Genomic DNA, 23,694 nt, shown 5'->3' with positions numbered 1-23,694 from the left:
ACCGGCGTTGCCTGCTGAAACGTTGTTGTGATGCCTCGTGTAAGGAGGAGAAATGCGTACCATAACGTTTCCGACTTTGATAAAGGTCGGACTGCAGCCAATCGCGATTGCGGTTTGTCGTATCGCGGCATTGCTGCTCGCGTTGATCGAGATCCAATGACTGTTAGCAGAATATGGAATCGGTGGGTTCAGGAGGATAATACGAAACGCCGTGCTGGATCCCAATGGCTTCGTATCACTAGCAGTCGAAATGACAGACATCTTATCCGCATGGCTGTAACGGATCGTGCAGCCACGTCTCGATCCGTGAGTCAACAGATGAGGACGTTTGCAAGACAACAACCATCTGCAAGAACAGTTCGACGACTTTTTGCAGCAGCATGGACTATCAGCTCGGAGACCATGGCTGCGGTTACCCTTGACGCTGCATCACAGACAGGAGCGCCTGCGATGGTATACTCAACGACGAACCTGGGTGCACGAATGGCAAAACGTCATTTTTTCGGATGAATCCAGCTTCTGTTTACAGCATCAAGTTGGTCGCATCCGTGTTTGGCGATATCGCAGTGAACGCACAATGGAAGCGTGTATTCGTCATCGCCATACTGGCGTATCACCCGGCGTGATAGTATGGGGTGCCATTGGTTACACGTCTCGGTCACCTCTTGTTCGCATTAACGGCGCTTTGAACACTCGACGACGTTACATTTCAGATGTTTTACGACCCGTGGCTCTACCATTCATTCGATCCCTGCGAAACCCTACATTTCAGCAGGATAATGCACGACCGCATGTTGCAGGTCCTGTACAGGCCTTTCTGGATACAAAAAAGTTCGGCTGCTGCCCTGGCCAGTACATTCTCCAGATCTCTCACCAATTGAAAATGTCTGGTCCATGGTGGCCGAGCAGCTGGCTCGGCACAATACGCCAGTCACTACTCTTGATGAACTATTGTATCGTGTTGAAGCTCTATTTGACTCAATGCCCAGGCGTATCAAGGCCGTTATTACGGGCAGAGGTGGTTGTTCTGGCTACTAATTTCTTAGGATCTGTGCACCCAAATTGCGTGAAAATGTAATCACATGTCAGTTCTAGTATATTTGTCCAATGAATACCCGTTTATCATCTGCATTTCTTTTTGTTGTAGCAATTTTAATGGCCAGTAGTGTACACTGATGCGCCAACGTTTCTCTGTCGTCACACTTTAAGAATTCTTTTGTACCATCCAAATGCAACACAGCTGCGAGTTGAGGAACAAACGATCAAATTTCCTGTCACAAAAGACACAGTTTCTAGTAAATGACGGCAAGCCATCGAGTGAAACGGAAGCGATACCTGGCGTTCCCCAAGGAAGTGTTATATATATATATATATATATATATATATATATATATATATATATATATATATATATATATATATATATATATATTCCGCAAGCCATCATACGCTGCATGGCGGACGGTACCTTGTACCACTAATAGAATAGTCCTTTCCTTTCCCGTTCCACTCGCAAACGGAGCCAGGGAAAGACGACATCTACGAGCCTCTGTAGGAGCTCTAGGTTATCTCATCTTATCTTCGTAGTCATTACGCGAAATGTACGTTGGCTGCAATACAATCGACCTGCAATTGGCGTCAAATTTCGGCAACATTGCGCAGCGAAAAGAGTGTATTCTTCTCTTTAGAGATTGCAATTTGAGTTCACGAGGACCTCCGTACTTCTGTGCTGGGCGAACCTCCGGCCTCTGCTGTTTCTAATCCATATTAAGGATGTGGGAGTCAATGTGAACAGACCTCTCAGATTGCTTGCAGCTGATTCTGTCAAATTCAAAATGGTTCAAATGGCTCTGAGCACTATGGGACTCAACTGCTGAGGTCATTAGTCCCCTAGAACTTAGAACTAGTTAAACCTAACTAACCTAAGGACATCACAAACATCCATGCCCGAGGCAGGATTCGAACCTGCGACCGTAGCGGTCTTGCGGTTCCAGACTGCAGCGCCTTTAACCGCACGGCCACTTCGGCCGGCTCTGATTCTGTCATTTACTATCTACTAAAGTCCGTAGAAGATAAAAATCAATTGTAAATTAGTGTAGAAAAGTTATTTGTGTGGTGCAAAAAGTGACAGTTGATAAAAAGTGTGACGTAGTCTACATGTACACTAAAAAAATCCGTTAAATTTCGGTAACATTATAAATAATACAATTTTAAATGTTGTCAATTAAATGAGATTAAAATTACGAACAACTTACTTTCAAACCGCCACATAGAAAATGTGGGGAAGGCGAACCAAAGACTGCGTTTTATTGACAGAACGCTTAGAAGATGCATCATATCTGCTAAAGAGACTGCCTACACAACGTTTGTGGCTACTCTGCTAAACCACTGCTGCGTGGTATGAGATCCTTACCAGACAGTACTGACGTAGGACATTGAAAAAGAGAGGGCAGCTCATTTTACATTAACCTTAAATAGAGGAAAGAATGTTACAGATATGATACAAAAGCTGAGGTGTCAATCATTAAAACAAAGGAGTTGCACCAAGAGCTTTTCACAAAATTTCAGTCACCAACTTTCTCCTCCAAAAGCGAAAATATTTTCTTGACTCACACCTACACATGAAGAAATTATCATAGTAATAAAATAAGAGAAATCATAGCTCGCACGGAAAGCTCAGGATGTTTACTTTTCCCAAGTGCCGTTCTAGAGTGGTACGGTCGAAAAATAGTCTGAGAGTGATTCTGTGATCCCTCTGCCAAGCAGTTAATTGTGAACTGCAGAGTAGTCATGTAGATACAAATGGAGATGTAGATTGTCAATGTGTCGAACGAAGGGGAACGAGGACGAGAACGACGACAGAAGAAAAAGAAGAAGAATATGTTACCAACTCATTTATGAAATTTAACTGTCACTGATTTGTATGTTTCGCCAAGATCTAGTGCGCTTGGAGACGGTGAAGTTTAAGGCCTGCGAGTGTCTAATGCGGTGTGCCCAACAAACTGAAAGATGTATATTTTTAGTATACAGGGTGTGGCATCTAAGGCGGGCAAGTCCAGATATATCCAGAATGAATAAAGATATCAAGGTGCAGTTTTCGCCAAGTTATAGTAGACAATGAGGAAACTCCTGACATTCTCAAGTAATTTTTGTCATTTATAGACGCCAAATTACGACACCGAATTTTTTAAAATGAAACTATGTACTTATTTCTCTGGCGTGTGAAAAAAGCTTCCAAGAGGACTTCAGCAACATAATGTATATGGAACTTGATCAAATAGTGTCAAGACAACAGGGCCGCAAACCACTGTCCCGCCGTCAGGAGAAGAGGTTGCACACACGTTTGCTCTATTACACCAAAGCCGGCCGCTGTGGCCGAGCGGTTCTAGGCGCTTCAATCCGAAACCGCGCTGCTGCTACGGTCGCAGGTTCGAATCCTGTCTGGGGCATGGATGTGTGTCATGTCCTTAGGTTAGTTAGGTTTCAGTAGTTCTAAGTCTAGGGGACTGATGACCTCAGATGTTAAGTCCCATAGCTCTTAGAGCCATTTGAACCATTTATTACACCAAATGTAAGAAAACAGCCGGCCGCTGGTGGCCGAGCGGTTCTGGCGCTACAGTCTGGAACCGCGCGACCGCTACGGTCACAGGTTCGAATCCTGCCTCGGGCATGGATGTGTGTGTTGTCCTTAGGTTAGTTAGGTTTAAGTAGTTCTAAGTTCTAGGGGACTTATGACCTCAGCAGTTGAGTCCCATAGTGCTCAGAGCCATTTTTTTGTAAGAAAACAAGGGACTCTGTTATGGTTTTGTGATTATCTGTGCACTTGACGGGCATCATCTGTGTTATGCTGTTGTAGCAATCGGCAATCAGATAACTTGCTATTGAGACAATCGCAATGTACATTATAGTCGAAAAGTGACTATCGTTTATGGCGAATGTCGTCAAACTATTAGAGCAGCGGTGCGGTCTTTGAAAACATTATAAAAAGGTGTTATAGAAACTGAAAGTGCTGGAAATAAAATACGCCAAGGAAAAAGAAAAGCAACCGGGGAAAGAAATGAAAATAACATTTTAGCAGCTGTGACACACAATGTAAATGTCAGAGGCATCTCGGAAGTGCGAGAAGTATCACCCAAACAAATGCCCTGGAAACACTACATTCCATCGCATTTCATCCTCTTCACATTTCGCTGCACCTTGAAACACGTGTATTCAGTAGCAGCGATGGCGAGGCATGACAGAATATCTGACCAGAGAGTTATTTATCGTTGCTAGTCTGCGCTTGACCGCGCGAGAATTCAGTTCTGTTGCGAGGCAGTAGTTGTGCGTAGCGAGTCGCGAGAGCATGTAGTTCAGTCAGTGCTAGTAGCGCGCACGAGACAGTCGGAGTTGTGTGTGAGGAGTCGGCGGGCGTCGACATGGGTCTCTGGTCAAGGTTCGGGACGAGGTATATTTTAAATAAGGTAATGACGCAGCATTGCGCACATCTGATAATGTAATGTATGTTAACTGTAATTAATTTGTTCAAGAATTGCGCCAATAATAATTTTGTTCTCAAAACAATCTTTTAAGAAAATAATCATTACAATTGAAACAATATTTCCTTTGCTTTTCCTCCCAGAATCAATTTTGTCAGGTTGATTATTGCACAGGGCCAAAGGTCAGCGCAGATGACCTTATAAAATTTATCAGGTTGATCTTAACGTTAATTTTGTGGGGACTTAACATTTTTGCACATTTTTGTTATCATTGACTTTTATTACTGTGGGAAGCTAACATATGGCACTATTTGCATTTTTTTTAGTCAATTCATATCATTTAAAAATAATTACGGGGAGGTTTCACTTAGCACGATGAATATTCACATTTAAATAATTTTCTCTTTTCATTTTCATATTTTTGTGGGAAGGTTACACTAGGTTCTATTCCCATTAACATTTAATTATTGTCTTTTTCAAAATTAACCGGGGAGGTTACAACCTACAGCTTCATGACAATGACTTTCAAAATTGATCACAGTTCTCTGAATGTTGTCTGCTAAAAGTGCAAAGTGGTGCAGCACATTCATGCAAAATTTTGTTTAAGGAAGAAGCATCGTTTACAAATCTTAAGTTGAAAATACACGCTGACTCAAAGGCGTGGATAAAAACAACGCTCTTGGTCTTAGTTTGGTGCCTGTTTTTTAATGATCCTATTTTATTGATGGGTTGTTGTTGTTGTGGTCTTCAGTCCTGAGACTGGTTTGATGCAGCTCTCCATGCTAGTCTATCCTGTGCAAGCTTCTTCATCTCCCAGTAACTTCTGCAACCTACATCCTTCTGAATCTGCTTAGTGCATTGATCTCTTGGTCTCCCTCTACGATTTTTACCCTCCACGCTGCCCTCCAATGCTAAATTTGTGATCCCTTGATGCCTCAAAACATGTCCTACCAACCGATCCCTTCTTCTAGTCAAGTTGTGCCACAAACTTCTCTTCTCCCCAATCCTTTTCAATACCTCCTCATTAGTTACGTGATCTACCCACCTTATCTTCAGCATTCTTCTGTAGCACCACATTTCGAAAGCTTCTATTCTCTTCTTGTCTAAACTGGTTATCGTCCATGTTTCACTTCCATACATGGCTACACTCCATACAAATACTTTCAGAAACGACTTCCTGACACTTAAATCTATACTCGATGTTAACAAATTTCTCTTCTTCAGAAACGATTTCCTTGCCATTGCCAGTCTACATTTTATATCCTCTCTACTTCGACCATCATCAGTTATTTTGCTCCCTAAATAGCAAAACTCCTTTACTACTTTAAGTGTCTCATTTCCTAATCTAATCCCCTCAGCATCACCCGATTTAATTTGACTACATTCCATTATCCTCGTTTTGCTTTTGTTGATGTTCATCTTATATCCCCCTATCAAGACACTGTCCGTTCCGTTCAACTGCTCTTCCAAGTCCTTTGCTGTCTCTGACAGAATAACAATGTCATCGGCGAACCTCAAAGTTTTTACTTCTTCTCCATGAATTTTAATACCTACTCCGAATTTTTCTTTTGTTTCCTTTACTGCTTGCTCAATATACAGATTGAATAACATCGGGGAGAGGCTACAACCCTGTCTCACTCCTTTCCCAACCACTGCTTCCCTTTCATGCCCCTCGACTCTTATAACTGCCATCTGGTTTCTGTACAAATTGTAAATAGCCTTTCGCTCCCTGTATTTTACCCCTGCCACCTTCAGAATTTGAAAGAGAGCATTCCAGTTAACGTTGTCAAAAGCTTTCTCTAAGTCTACAAATGCTAGAAACGTAGGTTTGCCTTTTCTTAATCTTTCTTCTAAGATAAGTCGTAAGGTTAGTATTGCCTCACGTGTTCCAACATTTCGACGGAATCCAAACTGATCTTCCCCGAGGTCCGCTTCTACCAGTTTTTCCATTCGTCTGTAAAGAATTCGCGTTAGTATTTTGCAGCTGTGACTTATTAAACTGATAGTTCGGTAATTTTCACATCTGTCAACACCTGCTTTCTTTGGTATTGGTATTATTAAATTCTTCTTGAAGTCTGTGGGTATTTCGCCTGTCTCATACATCTTGCTCACCAGATGGTAGAGTTTTGTCATGACTGGCTCTCCCAAGGCCATCAGTAGTTCTAATAGAATGTTGTCTACTCCCGGGGCCTTGTTTCGACTCAGGTATTTCAGTGATCTGTAAAACTCTACACGCAGTATCTTATCTCCCATTTCATCTTCATCTACATCCTCTTCCATTTCCATAATATTGTCTTTAAGTACATCGCCCTTGTATAAACCCTCTATATACTCCTTCCACCTTTCTGCCTTCCCTTCTTTGCTTAGAACTGGGTTGCCATCTGAGCTCTTGATATTCATACAAGTGGTTCTCTTCTCTCCAAAGGCCTCTTTAATTTTCCTGTAGGCAGTATCTATCTTACCCCTAGTGAGACAAGCCTCTACATCCTTACATTTGTGCTCTAGCCATCCCTGCTTAGCCATTTTGCGCTTTCTGTCGATCTCATTTTTGAGACGTTTGTATTCCCTTTTGCCTGCTTCATTTACTGCATTTTTATATTTTCTCCTTTCATCAATTAAATTCAATATTTCTTCTGTTACCCAAGGATTTCTATTAGCCCTCGTCTTTTTACCTACTTGATCGTCTGCTGCCTTCACTACTTCATCCCTCAGAGCTACCCATTCTTCTTCTGCTGTATGTCTTTCCCCCATTCCTGTCAATTGTTCCCTTATGCTCTCCCTGAAACTCCGTACAACCTCTGGTTCTTTCAGTTTATCCAGGTCCCATCTCCTTAAATTCCCACCTTTTTGCAGTTTCTTCAGTTTTAATCTACAGGTCATAACCAATAGATTGTGATCAGAGTTCACATCTGCCCCTGGAAATGTCTTACAATTTAAAACCTGGTTCCTAAATCTCTGTCTTACCATTATATAATCTATCTGATACCTATTAGTATCTCCAGGATTCTTCCAGGTATACAACCTTCTTTTATGATTCTTGAACCAAGTGTTAGCTATGATTAAGTTATGCTCAGTGCAAAATTCTACAAGGCGGCTTCCTCTTTCATTTCTTCAAATGGTTCAAATGGCTCTGAGCACTATGGGACTCAACTGCTGAGGTCATTAGTCCCCTAGAACTTAGAACTAGTTAAACCTAACTAACCTAAGGACATCACAAACATCCATGCCCGAGGCAGGATTCGAACCTGCGACCGTAGCGGTCTTGCGGTTCCAGACTGTAGCGCCTTTAACCGCACGGCCACTTCGGCCGGCTACTTTCATTTCTTCCCCCCAATCCATATTCACCTACTATGTTTCCTTCTCTCCCTTCTCCTACTGACGAATTCCAGTCACCCATGACTATTAAATTTTCGTCTCCCTTCACTACCTGAATAATTTCTTTTATCTCATCATACATTTCATCAATTTCTTCATCATCTGCAGAGCTAGTTGGCATATAAACTTGTACTACTGTAGTAGGAATGGGCTTTGTGTCTATCTTGGCCACAATAATGCGTTCACTATGCTGTTTGTAGTACCTAACCCGCACTCCTATTTTTGATGGGTATCTAAATATATTCGAGTATCTTTAGTTCCTCAGGTATACTTCTGCCGCAGTTATTGCAAAACAACCCATTGGACATAGGACAATCAGTGTGAAAGCCACATAACAGATGTCCCTCGCATTCGATACATGTAATAAGAGACCCACTTAAGAGAACATTTGGTGAGTATCGTTTAGGAAACGTAAAATGGTCTGCATGCCCGCCAAACTTAACACTTTTATATTTTTCTCTGCGACGAAAATTAAGAAATTAAGAGAAGAGATCTATTAGACTATACCGACGACTCTCAGGGCAGTAAATGTCTTTTAACATGGTCTGTGCAGCCATTAACTCCAGAGTCACTTTACAGCAAGTAGCAATGCTCACCGTCAACATTTTGACCACTTAGTATGACACCCGTGATAATAAATGCGCGAACCATACCTGAGTTACGAGCTTACACAGAATTGACATACATTGAAGCGCCAAAGAAACTAGTATAGGCATGTGTATTCACATACACAGATATGTAAACAGGCAGAATACGGCGCTGCGGTCGGCTGCGTTTATATAAGACAACAAGTGTCGGGCGCAGTTGTTAGATCGGTTACTGCTGCTACAATGGAAGCTTATCAAGAGTTAAGTGAGTCTGAACGTGGTGTTATAGTCCGGCTCGAGCGATGGGACACAGCATCTCTGAGGTAGCCATGAAGTGGGGATTTTCCCGTACGACAATTCCAAGAGTGTACCGTGAATATCAGGAATCCGGCAAAACATCAAATCTCCGACATTGCTGCGACCGGAAAAAGAGGAATGGGACCAACGAGATTGAAGAGAATCGTTCAACGTGACAGAAGTGCAACCCTTCCTCAGATAGATGGAGATTTCAGTGCTGGACGATCAACAAGTATCAGCGTGCCAACCATTCAACGAAACATCATCGATATGGGCTTTCGGAGCCGAAGGCCCGCTCATGCACCCTTGATGACTGCACGACACAAAGCTTTATGCCTCACCTGGGCCCGTCAACACCGACGTTGCACTGTTGATGCCTGGAAACATATTACCTGGTCGGATGAGTCTCGTTTCAAATTGTATCGAGTGGACGGATGTGTACGGGTATGGAGACAATCTTATAAATCCGTGGACCCTGCATCTCAGCAGGAGACTTTCAAGCTGGTGTAGGCTCTGTAATGGTGTGGGGCGCGTGCAGTTGGAGTGATATGCAACCCATGATACGTGTAGATACGATTCTTACACGGTACACGTTTGTAAGCATCCTGTCTGATCACCTGCATCCATTCATGTCTGTTGTGCATTCTGACGGACTTGGGAAATTCCAGCAGAACATGCGACACCCCACACGTCCAGAATTACTACAGAGTGGCTCCAGGAACACTCTTCTGAGTGTAAGTACTTCTGCTGGCCACCAAACTCCCCAGACATGAACATTATAGAGCTATCTGGGATGCCTTGCAACGTGCCCCCTCGTACTCTTGCGGATTTATGGACAGCACTGCAGGATTCACAGTGTCAGTTACCTCCAGCACTACTTGAGACATTAGTCGAGTCCATGCCACGTCGTGCTGCAGCACTTCTGCGCACTCGCGGGGGCCCTACATGATATTAGGCAGGTGTGCCAGTTTCTTTGGCTCTTCAGTTTAAAAGGGCAGACGTTCGAGGAACCTGTTCTCCTTACGGCGGGACAGTGATTTCTGGCGCTGTTCTTGATACTACATTTTTTGTCGTTGGAGTTCTCTTGGAAGCTTTTTTCAAATGCCACAGAAACAAGTAAATACACTCGGGTTGCACAATACGAGGTAAGGATCCTGTCTAGGTTAGTGATCAGGATAAGTCATGGCTAAAGCAATTCTGGTAAAAGTCACGTTATTATTGAACAGTTAGAAACGTTTTTGACACTGGTCCACACAGATACACTTCTAAAGATGAAATAAATGTTTGACCTGTGCAAGTCGATGCGGCGGTTGGCGGGCAGCGAGATAGCGGGCAGCACGGCACACATACAAGCACGGCTAAGGCTCACACTACATCGGCACTTTCCATCTTCTTAGCGTCGTAATCTTTCCAATTTTGTGCCTCAGAATATAGCCATGCCAAGTAGTCGTCGGAATCGGTTCATCCGAGGCTCAATGGAATCCACTTTTCCTGGGTAGCCTCCTCGTTACAGTACGTGTACTTCTGAACGATGCCCAACTCCGACAGTTGCTCGCCTCCGACTGTAATACTGAGCCCGTTGTGCCGAATCGCGCCAGTGTGCGTCTTCCCGCGCTCGCCTGCCTCCACCTTTTCCCGCTCCCCTACAGGTAGGGTATTCACCACAGGTTTTCTACTACACATATCCTAATGCATTACCTACGTATGGATCAAGTGTATAAATTACAATTTTCACATCTTATAATAGTTTTAACATTAAATACACTTCCCTTTGATTACCACATTATTTGAAATCCAACATAAATAATAATATTCATTTCAAAAGTAACTCACAGTTTCTTTAACATCACGATACGAACCGAAAAAGAAGTTCGAAACAATGCTTACATTAATTTATCTAGATTCATAAAGAAAAAAATTTTTTATATGTAGTTGTCGTTACAAGGTGAGCGCCACAATCAGGACTGCATACGACCGAGGCACACAGGGCCAACACCCGGCATCATGGTGTGGGGAGCGATCTCCTACACTGGCCGTACACCACTGGTGATCGTCGAGGGGACACTGAATAGTGCACGGTACATCCAAACCGTCATCGAACCCATCGTTCTACCATTCCTAGACCGGCAAGGGAACTTGCTGTTCCAACAGGACAATGCACGTCCGCATGTATCCCGTGCCACCCAACGTGCTCTAGAAGGTGTAAGTCAACTACCCTGGCCAGCAAGATCTCCGGATCTGTCCCCCATTGAGCATGTTTGGGACTGGATGAAGCGCCGTCTCACGCGGTCTGCACGTCCAGCACGAACGCTGGTCCAACTGAGGCGCCAGGTGGAAATGGCATGGCAAGCCGTTCCACAGGACTACATCCAGCATCTCTACGATCGTCTCCATGGGAGAATAGCAGCCTGCATTGCTGCGAAATGTGGATATACACTGTACTAGTGCCGACATTGTGCATGCTCTGTTGCCTGTGTCTATGTGCCTGTGGTTCTGTCAGTGTGATCATGTGATGTATCTGACCCCAGGAATGTGTCAATAAAGTTTCCCCTTCCTGGGACAATGAATTCACGGTGTTCTTATTTCAATTTCCAGGAGTGTAGTTCCTTTAGAAAAAAGCAGCGTCAGTGTCGTAATTAGGCAACTATCAACGATAAAAATTACTTGAGAATGTAGGAATTTAACCATGTTGTCTACTACAACTTGGAGAAAACCACAACTCGATATATTTACACATTCCGAATATATGTGGGGTGGCCTGTCTTAGCTGCCTCACCCTGCATGTTCAGTGTTTTCAGGTACATGAAATACGTACACTTTATTTCCTATTTTAGGAGCATAATTCCCACTTGTGAATCTTTTTGATGGATTAAAACTGTCTGACAGGATAGAATTCGAAACCGGAAACTTTTCTTTGTCGAGCAGTGCTCTTACCGACTGAGATACTCAATACAGCCTCCACAGTTTCGGTTCTGCCATTAACTCTCATCTACCTTCCAACTTTCCCAAAAGCTATCCCGTGTGCCTTGCTGATAAGCACCCCTGGAAGAAAGGATACTGTGGAGAATGGCTTAGCCGCAGCCTTGGGGTTGTTTCCAGCATACGTTTCTCTGCTGAGATGTAAGTTCTGTTGCTCCCTTACGTAAAGGCTACACTGCGGAGACGATAAAGTTTTCTTTTATGATATGCGATATTACTATTATCCCATTGTTTGGATTTTTCTTTTTACATTCTTTGTGTCGATATTAAACGCTGATAAACTGCATCAACGAAAACGCGTTTCAAAGGATTTACGTTTTATGACTTTTAATGGTGTTTTTGACAAGAGTGAATCCTGTTAAAGCACCTGGCACGTCAGTTTAATATTTCGTACTTGTGTACAAAAGGTAAAGAATTCGATTCACATCGAACCTACCTAATTCTCTTTTCTGTCACTGTGCTGATTACTCATATTAGGAGATTGTTATCGAGTGTGGGATGGTTGTGCCTCCGTTGCCGAGTTCCTGTAGAGCAGCCACTTCCCTAATGGCTGCTTGACGGCAGAAAGCCTCGCGTGTCTCCGTGATACACGGTTCGCTCTTCTGCTATCTTCAGCTACGTCCACCCCATTACCTCTACCCAATACTGCTACTATTTTTCGCACCACGGGCTCTCCAGGTCACGGAACAGAACAGGAAGAACATTCTTCGCAGAAAATGGGCAACTTTTAGTGTCAGAGTTGGTTCTGATTACCACTGGCGAAGCAATCGGAACAATTATTATGGCGAAATGGTTTCTGGTATGTCTTAAAAATGAATGAATGGAAATGATTTGAGAAGGACAGTCATAGCTTCATCGTTAATCGAGTCAACGTGTGGACTCACGTGTTACCAGGAATGTTGCGCCTTTTGAAATGTGTTCGCGTTTGCTGTCGAGTACGTCTAGAAATACAGCACTCATTTACGGCAGCGTCATAAGTCGGCTGTAATAGAGTTCTGGCCAACTCACAATCGTTTCGTAATCGCTGGCAAAAATACTACAACTATTATGAGTTATCAGACAGCAGAACTGGAAACGAATTGTGGTATTTATCAATCCTTGTTAAAAACTATATACAAAAATAGTGTCATAAAATAACTAACAAGATCGAACAACTCTTTCTTTTCTCTTTTCCTTTGTGTGTGTGTGTGTGTGTGTGTTTTCTGCTGTGTATCCAAGGTTGTCTGATAGTGTCACTGAGCTTGTTGTAAGAGGCGACTCATAATGTAAAGGTGAAACAAAATTGACAATGGTGGCAACATATTGTGTAGTGATAGTGTCTCTCATCAAGCGAGAACCGCCGCAACTTCTCCAGGCGGTACGCAATCAGTTCTCAAGCTGCAGGAGTGCTCAGGTGAGATGGGAGATCCTCGCCAACGTTGAGTGCTACGTGAAATTTGTAGGAAACTAGATGTCGTATTCTCCTATGAAGTTTATTAAACTATTGTTCTTTTGACTAAGAGTTTAAAATTTCTCCATAACTGAGTTATTTTTCTATCAGGCTTTAGTTCATCGGGATAAGCAAGGCAGAAGGGACCAGCCCTGCTTTTCTTGGTATAACCGTCTTGTCAGTCGCTCGAAACAGCTTCGAAAAACGTAGAGCTTAAACTGAACAGCTTCACTGAGATATATATGCCGTGGTTCTCCACATCTGCAGTCACCCACGCAACTGAGAGACATTGCCCGTTAATATCCGCCAGCAACCTGCTGTTGCGCAGCGCCTTACGTTACTATAGCCTTCAGAATACTTACACTGAGATTTTAAGAGGCGAAACGTCCTCTCAGACTGCACTGCAGAGTCCAGGAAAATATTACAAAAGCATTTTGTGGACTTCTCAAATTGTTGAGAGATGAAAATTCGTAATACTAGTGTTTTAGTCAAGCTACAATTTCGGTCAAAGCAAATTTAGAGAACCGGCATTAGAGGCCGGTTGCAGAACGATTCCACTGCCGCCAACGAACCTTTCACGTAAGAACCATACGAGAGGAAATGAATGGTTGTGGTAGAAGAAACTCTCCGCCATGCACCGTACAGTGATTTGCGGAATATGTATGTAGATGTTTGTGTTAAAAATACGTCTCCTAGATCTCTTTGAGGGCGTAGAAAGGCCGTTGGTAGGGCAGAACAGTATTAGCAGAAATTCAAGCACCACAGTAACGTGTTCTGCCGGTCGAACGATGTGGCACAGTCGTTAAAACAGTGGAGTTCCATTCGGTAGACCTAGCTTCAGTTCTCCCACTGGCCATCAGGAATTTTCTTTCCCTTGGTTTGGCTAAACTGCCTAAGGGAAGTTTATGTATGGATCCTGTGAGAGCACACGATATGGGTTTGGACTCTGTCTCTGATGACTAGGACTTCCTTTTCATCTCGTGTTCTCTGTTGCGAGTCGAAGATGGGTAATGGCGGGGTCCTTCTTAGTGCAAGCAATGTCGCTTAATGTGTCTAAATTTATTAATTTCGACCTGAAACATCTTGGCTCATTATTTGTAATCTTTAACCGAACGATCACCGCTCTGGTTACCGTTGTCACGCGCTCTGGAACAACGGTTTTCAAACCCCGTTTGGCCATCTCGATTCAGATTAACTGTGGTTCACCAGAGATGTCGCAGGCGAGTGATGGGTGTTTTATGTCAACAGCGGCGAGGCCGATTGGTCCGCACCTTCCTCTGAACCCAAGCAGACGCACGTTTCTTACGATTCGTACCGGCTGGTTATAACTTAAGTGCAGCTACTTACGGAGGTCCAGTGTGGGCTGTAATTATCGCATGGCAGCAAAACTCGATAAATATTCTAATGCGTTAATGCAGAACCTATTTGCGCTGGAAAAAAATTAGTTTCGATTTTGGACACCAGGTGAAATCTGGCCCTGAGAATGCAAGAAAGATGTATAGAAATGTTTCCATATACGTTGCATTAGGAGCGAGATGTGTGCAGAAAAGATAAAACAAGTGAGATAGGCATAATGTTGAATTTATTATTAACCGCCGCTTACACAGTTCGTTCAATATGAGCACCTGATACATCGACAAGACGCCATACAGCGCCAGGTTTGCACCTGGTGGCCAGAATTGAAACTAATTTTTTTTTCCAGCGAATGCCCACAATGGACCTCCGAGAGTAGCTGCACTTTAATTATGACGACAGTACGTCGTCGTTTGATAGAGAGACCTACCGTTCCACCCTCTCCTTCCGGTAAGATGACTCTCTTTTTTTTTTTTTAATCGGTCTTGTGACTCGTTGGTCTGACGCTTCCCACCAGAACGTCCTCTCCTGTGTCAGCCTCTTCACCTCACATGCGGAACGGCCCATAGGTCGTCGCCTGCCACAGACGAAACTTCACAGGGTGAAATAAACGAACCCCCTGCTCGGCTTAGGTGCCAACTGTCAATAGTTTCCGAGAATATGACAGCTCAAGCTTCAATGCCAGTTCATCAGTATGGTCGCGCAGTGTTCGGAAAAGTGAATTGGTAGCGTAGTGGTTAAGGGTCGAGTTTCAAATTATTGCGGCCCCTGTTCGAACGCAGACTTACGTTTACTTGCTTTGTATTCTGCTGTTAAGGAAGCACGCATATTAATAGTTTTTTTGATACCGTGAAATCTTACGGGAATACAGAAAATATGCATTTCTAATATTACTAAAATTAGATTTTATCATCGAAAATCTTATACAGGGTGGTCCATTGATCGTGACCGGGCCAAATATCTCACGAAATAAGCGTCAAACGAAAAAACTACAAAGCACGAAACTTGTCTAGCTTGAAGCGGGAAACCAGATGGCGCTATGGTTGGACCGCTAGATGGTGCTGCCATAGGTCATACGAATATCAACTGCGTTTTTTTAAAATAGGAACCCCCATTTTTATTAAATATTCGTGTAGTACGTAAAGAAATATGAATGTTTAAGTTCGACCACTATTTCGCTTTGTGATAGATGGCGCTGTAATAGTCACAAACATATGGCTCACAATTTTAGGTTTTTTAAATTAAAATGCAGAACGTAGGTACGTTTGAACATCTTATTTCGGTTGTTCCAATGTGATACATGTACCTTTTTGAATTTATCATTTCTGAGAACGCATGCTGTTACAGCGTGATGACCTGTAAATTCCACATTAATGCAATAAATGCTCAAAATGATGTCCGTCAACCTCAATGCATTTGGCAATACGTGTAACGACATTCCTCTGAACAGCGAGTAGTCCGCCTTCCGTAATGTTCGCACATGCATTGACAATGCGCTGACGCATGTTATCAGGCGTTGTCGGTGGATCACGATAGCAAATATCCTTCAACTTTCCCCACAGAAAGAAATCCGGGGACGTCAGATCCGTGAACGTGCGGGCCATGGTATGGTGCTTCGACGATCAATCCACCTGTCATTAAATATGCTATTCAATGCCGATTCAACCGCACGCGAGCTATGTGCGGGACATCCATCATGTTGGAAGTACATCACCATTCTGTCATGCAGTGAAACATCTTGTAGTAATATCGGTAGAACATTACGTAGGAAATCAGTATACATTGCACCATTTAGATTGCCATCGATAAAATGGGGGCCAATTATCCTTCCTCCCATAATTCCGCACCATACATTAACCCGCCAAGGTCGCTGATGTTCCACGTGTCGCAGCCATCGAGGATTTTCCGTTGCCCAATAGTGCTTATTATGCCGGTTTACGTTACCGCTGTTAGTGAATGACGCTTCGTCGCTAAATAGGACGCGTGCAAAAAATCTGTCATCGTCGCGTAATTTCTCTTGTGCCCAGTGGCAGAACTGTACACGACGTTCAAAGTCGTCGCCATGCAATTCCTTAGTGCGTAGAAATATGATACTGGTGCAATCGATGTTGATGTAGCATTCTCAACACCGACTTTTGTGAGATTCCCGATTCTCGCGCAATTTGTCTGCTACTGATGTGCGAATTAGCCGCGACAGCAGTTAAAACACCTATTTGGGCATCATCATTTGTTGCAGGTCATGGTTGACGTGTCAATGTGGCTGAACACTTCCCGTTTCCTTAAATAACGTAACTATCCGGCGAACGGCCCGGACACTTGGATGATGTCGTCCAGGATACCGAGCAGCCTACATAGCACACGCCCGTTGGGCATTTTGATCACAATAGTCATACATCAACACGATATCGACCTTTTCCGCAATTGGTAAACGGTCCATTTTAACACGGATAATGTACCACGAAGCAAATACCGTCCGCACTGGCGGAATGTTACGTGATACCACATACTTATACGTTTGTAACTATTACAGCGCCGCCTATCACAAAGCGAAAAAAGTGGTCCTACTAAAACATTCATATTTCTTTACGTACTACACGAATATGTAATAAAAATGGAGGTTCCTATTTAAAAAAGACGCAGTTGATATCCGTTTGACCTATAGCTGCGCCATCTAGCGGGCCAACCATAGCGCCTTCTGGTTTCCCCCTTCAAGCTTGACGAGTTTCGTTCTTTGTAGTTTTTTCGTTTGATGCTTATTTCGTGAGACATTTGGCCCGGTCGTTATCAATGGACCGCCCTGTATAATCTTATATCATTAACAGTAACTGAAAATAAAGAACATCTAAATTCTAGGATTTCATTTTTTTTCCTTTCATTTCTACTTTTACACTTCAAGGGAATCAGTGAATTTCCCATGGCGATATCTAACACAAAAACACTCAAAGCATAAAAATTCGAAGCACCACGAGCAACATGCGAAGGCGCATATGTTGCAGTCAGATTTTTTATTGTGAATATGATTAGGAAAACAACCTCGTTAACGGTGCCAAATACCTCACGATCAGGGAATAATTTCGCAGCAAACTACCTTACAAATGGAAGGATTTTCTAGAAAGCTGGAGCCTGCAACTGATGATGGGTCAAGGCGTGAGTTTTAATTGCATCGCTTCCACTTGTGAGTTCGCTTCGATGTGCGAGTATAGGGCCATTCAGTAATCAGCGACTGTATTTTTTCATTTATGGGTAAAATATATGTCGCAGGGTTGACAGAATCGAGTACACTTTAGCAGAATTTCCTTTAATGAACAAGTCAGTGTTCCTATTACATTAACATACAACGCACCGTAAAAGGAAACTGAAGGGTTAGAACTCACATATTTTTCATTTTGAATTGCTCTAAATAGTATAGGGTTAACTAATGTTTGTGAGACCTCTGTTTTTAATAAGATTAGAAATACTTATTTCTTTTCTCAATAATTCTACTGTATTTCTCGACGTCGCAGATAGTATTGATGTCACATACTTCCCCAACAGAAGATAAAATAGACACACAACCAGGGAGAGAGAGAAGAAAAAGAACGTAACGTTGGATTCGAACACGGGGCGCTAAAATTTGAGGTTGTACACTTATCCTTGCAATGCGCGAGCAAAGTAGTAAAATGACACTGAAACTTTAACTGTTATTTTGGCGGAAACTACTGAGTATTGGCACCTAAGGCGCATCGCCAAGGCTAGCGCGGCTCCTCCCATCGGAGCTTCGAGTCCTTCCTCGGGAGTGGTGTGTGTTGTCCTTAGCGTAAGTTAGTTTAGGTTAGATTAAGTAGTGTGTAAGCCTAGGGACCGATGATCTCAGCAGTTTGGTTCCATAGGAACTTACCACCGCCATCATCACCACCACCATCTTCCGAACTGCTAAGTTTCGTCTGTCAGAGAGCGAGGTATGGAGAGTTCCCCTTGTCACAAGAGCTTTTGAACCAAATGCCCTCGATTATTTGTTGGATATATTCCAACTTCTTTATTCCATTAGAGCACTGGTCTCCAAACTTCCTAAGATCATTATCCCTGGGTGTAATCAGATGTTAGGTAATACCTGGGGGCGCGAGGACGGTCTACCAGCCGGCTGGTGTGGTCGAGAGGTTCTAGGCGCTACAGTCTAAAACCGCGCGACCGCTCCGGTCGCAGGTTCGAATCCTGCCTCGGGCATGGATGTGTGTGATGTCCTTAGGTTAGTTAGGTTTAAGTTGTTCTAAGTTCTAGGGGACTGATGACCTGAGAAGTTAAGTCCCATAGTGCTCAGAGTCATTTGAACCATTTTGAACGGTCTACCGCCGTTCAGCACGGACATATCAAACTCTGAAAATTAAACTCTGAAAATTGGCTTGAGCAGCTAGTTCGGCAGCCCACGCGCAATGAAATACACTGAAGAACCAAAGAAACTGGTACATCTGCCTAATATCGTGTAGGGCCCCCGTGAGCACGCAGAAGTATCGCAACACGACGTGGCCTGGACTCGACTAATGTCTGAAGTAGTGCTGGAGGGAACTGACAACATGAATCGTGCATGGCTGTCCATAAATCCGTAATAGTACGGGGACGGGGTGAAGATCTCTTCTGAACAGCACGTTGCAAGGCATCCCAGATATGTTCAATAATGTTCTTGTCTATGGAGTTTGGTAGCCAGCGGAAGGGTTTAAATCCCGAAGAGTGTTTCCGGAACCACTATGTAGCAATTCTGCACGTGTGGGGTGTCAAATTGTCCTGCTGGAATTGCCCAAGTCCGCCGGAATGAACAATGGACACGAAGAGATGCAGCTAATCAGACAGGATGCTTACATACGTGGCCTCTCTACTTGACTCCGCTCTTCACACTACATTTACCGGGTCGATGGTTGTCCTGTTGGTTACATTAACGGCCATCGAGTTTGAAATCGTAGTACTTTAAACCGGCAACTATCCCCCAGAATCCTTGTAATGAAGACTTGGAATATCTTTGGTTTTACAAACGAAAGAAAATTAGAATACAAATACATGCCACACTAACGTCTAGTGCTGGTCGAAAAACGTAGTCAGTAATATTATTCAAATAATTACAAAAACTTACTTTATGACCTTTTCAATGAACAAGTCGTATATCTTAGTAGACATTTTAACAAATATTTATCTTGTTTACCAATATTGGCGTCAACATTCACTATACAGGGCCGTCATAAAAAGTGTGAAAAAGTTGCAAAGGTGTTGAAGGTAGGTTGCTCTGCGAAATAATTGCTAAGCAAAGAATTCGATACGTTGCCAATCTGGCCGCCGCGCGCCGCTTTAAACCGTCCACCTGAGATGGTGTCGCCAAAGGTGTGCTTTGTTTGGTTTCCTAACACCGAACACTGAACAAAAGTGCGATTAAAAACTGAACATGTGTTACTGAACCCACTAAACGTCTGCAGTCATGTGCACTCATTGGTCTTCTCCCAAAGTTCGGCAGACGTTTTGGCTTTAGAGAGAGAGAAATCCTTTTGTCGATACTATTCAGTGGGAATATTTAAAGACTTTGCTGTGGCTACTTATTCACGGGCGGCCGTTGTGGCCGAGCGGTTCTAGGCGCTTCATTCTGGAACCGCGCGACCGCTACGGTGCAGGTTCTAATCCTGCCTCGGGCATGGATGTGTGTGATGTCCTTAGGTTAGTTAGGTTTAATTAGTTCTAAGTTCTAGGGGACTGATGACCTTAGATGTTAAGTCCCATAGTGCTCAGAGCCATTTGAACTTATTCACGAATTTCAATACGCGAGACAGCACTCTTCAGGACTAAGTTACATATTTTCTCGAAGAATGCTTTCACAGATTTCAGTGTTCATTACGTCATTAAATTAGAACATTTATCCAAGAAATTGCGATGGCAACATCCCAAACATGACATATCCGTCACCGTATTTTATGTCATCAATGTGTGTCTGGGCACCTCTCTCGGTTTGGTGGTGTTCCCACATAGAGGAAAAGCTGTTGAACTAGGATTCTTCAGCACATAGCATCTACGTCTATTAGTTATTTCTTTTTGCGGATGTTAGCAAACACTAATCGTTAACAAATTTTTATTTACACACTTGCGGTTTCCTCTTAGCGGTGCGACCATGGAACTTTGCATAATGGAAACAGCTTTTAATATTCGATGTTGACAGTACAGTTTTCTTGGGAACTAACTATTTTAAAGGGTGATGCGGTCAGGGGAGGACAATTTGAAACATTTCTATAGATTCGACTGTTTACATTTACAGCAAGCTTTCGTGTTTCTCAACCGTTCTCCCTAAATCGTTCGATTTTTAGTACAATTCGGTACACATTTGTGATAATCAGTTGTCTTGCAACGTTATCCATCGGTACACCTTGTTTCAACATTCTAAACATCTGCTTTCGTTAGTCCTCAGTAGAATACACAAATTTAGACTGGCAAAGATAACAACGGAGGCGGCTAATAATACTGGAATGTTCGAGTTCAATCAGTTTATAGCATTTCTGCACCCAGGAAAATATTTTCATGATGTTGATTAGAAATAATCTGTCATATTCTGTAATTATGAGGGGTGAAATACAGGAAACGAAAAATTATCTACAACTTGTTCAATAACCACACTGCAGTTATAAGAGCCAAAGGACGTGAAAGGGAGAAGTTCAGAAAGAAGCGCGACAGGGTTCTCTCCATTCCTTACATTACTCCGTCTGTACGTGGAGCAAGCAGTAAAACAAACCAAGGAAAAGTCTGGGAAAGAGAGAAAGGCCACGAAGAAGAAATAAAAAGTTTAAGATTTGCCTATGATACTTCAGTGCCAGAGAGATGGCAAAGGAGTTGGAAGAGCAATTGGACGGAATAGATATTGCATTAAAGATGGTATATTATCATCACCAAGGAACGTAAAACAAGATTGATTGAAATTTCTCATAATTAAAGATGGGAAGGAGCGATATGTATTTTCTCTGAAGAAACTTTTATTAGCCAAGATGATATTCAGTACTATTTGTTCCTGATGACTGGTTTCAACAGTTACGACCGCCATCTTCTAATCTTCAAATAAACTTCTTGTTGTATGTCCTGTACGGCATGTGTGATCCAATCATAATGGAGGAGGAGGGGGAGATTAGTGTTTAACGTCCCATCGACAACGAGGTCAATAGAGACGGAGCACAAGTTCGGGTGAGGGAAGGATGGGGAAGGAAATCGGCCGTGCCCTTTCAAAGGAACCATCCCGGCATTTGCCTTAAGTGATATAGGGAAATCACGGAAAACCTAAATCAGGATGGCCGGACGCGGGATTGAACCGACGTCCTTCCGAATGCGAGTCCAATCATAATGGAACAGGGAGTATGACGACACGGTTTTCTGAAGATCAGAAGATGACGGTCTTAACTGTTGAAATAGCTTGTCAGGAATATAGAGAATTCAATGCTATCTTGGCTATTAAAAGTTTCTTTGCAACAAGATTAATGGCTCTAGTGGAATTAAAACGGATTACTCTGGGAGGATTAGTTTAGGAAATAGTTGACGAATTTTGCTGTTTGGGGAGCAAAACAGCTGACTACGGCGGAAGTGGAGGGAGATATAAAATGTAGATTAGCATTACGTATGTGAAGTCTGAAACCGGCGTGATGAACAATAAGGACGAATAGAGAGTAGAAGTGTTTGAAATGTGGTGTTAGAGAACAGTGCTGAAGATTAGATGATAAGATCGGATGACTAATTAAGAAGCACTGAATCGAGTCGGGGGAATATATCTTTACGACACAACTTCATCAAAACAGACACGGATGATAGCACACACCCTGAGGCATAAAAAAATAGTTAATTAGGCATTGGAGGGAAGTAGGGTAGGAGGGGGGACGAGACCAAGTATCGACTATAGCAAAAAAATGGTTCAAATGGCTCTGATCACTATGAGACTCAACATCTGTGGTCATAAGTCCCCTAGAACTTAGAACTACTTAAACCTAACTAACCTAAGGACATCACACACATCCATGCCCGAGGCAGGATTCGAACCTGCGACCGCAGCAGTCGCGCGGTTCCTGACTGAGCGCCTAGAACCGCTAGACCACCGCGGCCGGCTCGACTATAGCAACCAGGTCCACATGGGTGTAGGCTGCAGTAGTTACGAAGAGATCGATAGGCTTGCTCAGGATAGATTAACTTCGTGAGATGCATAAAACCAATTTTCGGACTGAAGACTGCAAAAATAACAAGAATTCAAGCGATTGTGACTATGTTATTTTGATCCATTTAATACTTACTATATAAGCTCTATTCGCTTCGCCAAGGTTTACTAATTAGGACTATCAGTCAAAAAGCACTGGGGACCTCCCAAAGTCCATCTTATAATAATTAATCACTGCACTACATAAAATACTCAGAACTAGGCTACAGCGGCAGCCTTTTTAGCAGTTGTACTATGTTTTTGAACGCCACTGTATACGACGCAGAGAGAAATAGTGAAGCGTGTGGCGTAGGGTGGGCGCCTTACCTTTGCGTGAGTGCGGTTGACGGCGTAGCGATGTGTACGGGCCGCGGAGAGCACGGCGTCTGTAGCTGGACGGCGCTGCGGCGCGTGTATAAGAGGTCATGGCTGGGGAGGGAGGAGGGAGGGAGGGAGGGAGGATCCGCGGACCTAGCCCGCTCCCCTCACTAGCAGGACGCGCTCATGCGGAAATTATTATCGCCAATTTGAAGACTCAAGTATTCGGGGCGTTAAGGGACGCATGCGACTTTCTACGGTGGAAAAATTCTGTCGACGTACGAGATACGCTTGAAATCTCGAACCCAGAAGTTCATCTTTGGCGGGAAATGATCCTAATGACTGAGCTGTCCGTCCTTGCAGCTTTACTTCCACCAGTAGCTTGGGTAGCTCCGTCTGTACAAGTGTATCTAACAGACCAGCATTGAGACCTTCATGTAAGATTTCAAAAGCAACATACAAAAATTTTCAAAAAACAAATATTACGTATGATTTTTTCTACGTCTTCAAATGATAAAATAACGAACTACGCCGGCCGGAGTGGCCGTGCGGTTCTAGGCGCTACAGTCTGGAGCCGAGCGACCGCTACAGTCGCAGGTTCGAATCCTGCCTCGGGCATGGATGTGTGTGATGTCCTTAGGTTAGTTAGGTGTAAGTAGTTCTAAGTTCTAGGGGACTGATGACCTCAGATGTTAAGTCCCATAG

General features: G+C 43.3%; 1 protein-coding gene across 3 annotated transcripts in view; it reads right to left on the bottom strand.

The window, feature by feature from the left end:
* Nucleotides 1-23,069, bottom strand: part of LOC126260823 (juvenile hormone esterase-like) — a 553,778-nt gene extending 530,709 nt beyond the window's left edge. For all 3 annotated transcript variants that reach the window (XM_049958207.1, XM_049958210.1, XM_049958208.1), the window contains exon 1: nt 22,999-23,069. The gene's annotated coding sequence lies outside the window, so the exon portion shown is untranslated. The remainder of the gene's footprint in view (nt 1-22,998) is intronic.
* Between the last annotated feature and the right edge of the window lie 625 nt (nt 23,070-23,694).

Source organism: Schistocerca nitens, chromosome 5 (assembly GCF_023898315.1).
Source record: "Schistocerca nitens isolate TAMUIC-IGC-003100 chromosome 5, iqSchNite1.1, whole genome shotgun sequence".
NCBI classification, from domain to species: domain Eukaryota; kingdom Metazoa; phylum Arthropoda; class Insecta; order Orthoptera; family Acrididae; genus Schistocerca; species Schistocerca nitens.
The sequence above is the reverse complement of the archived record's forward strand: the minus strand, read 5'-3'. Positions and strand labels throughout refer to the sequence as shown.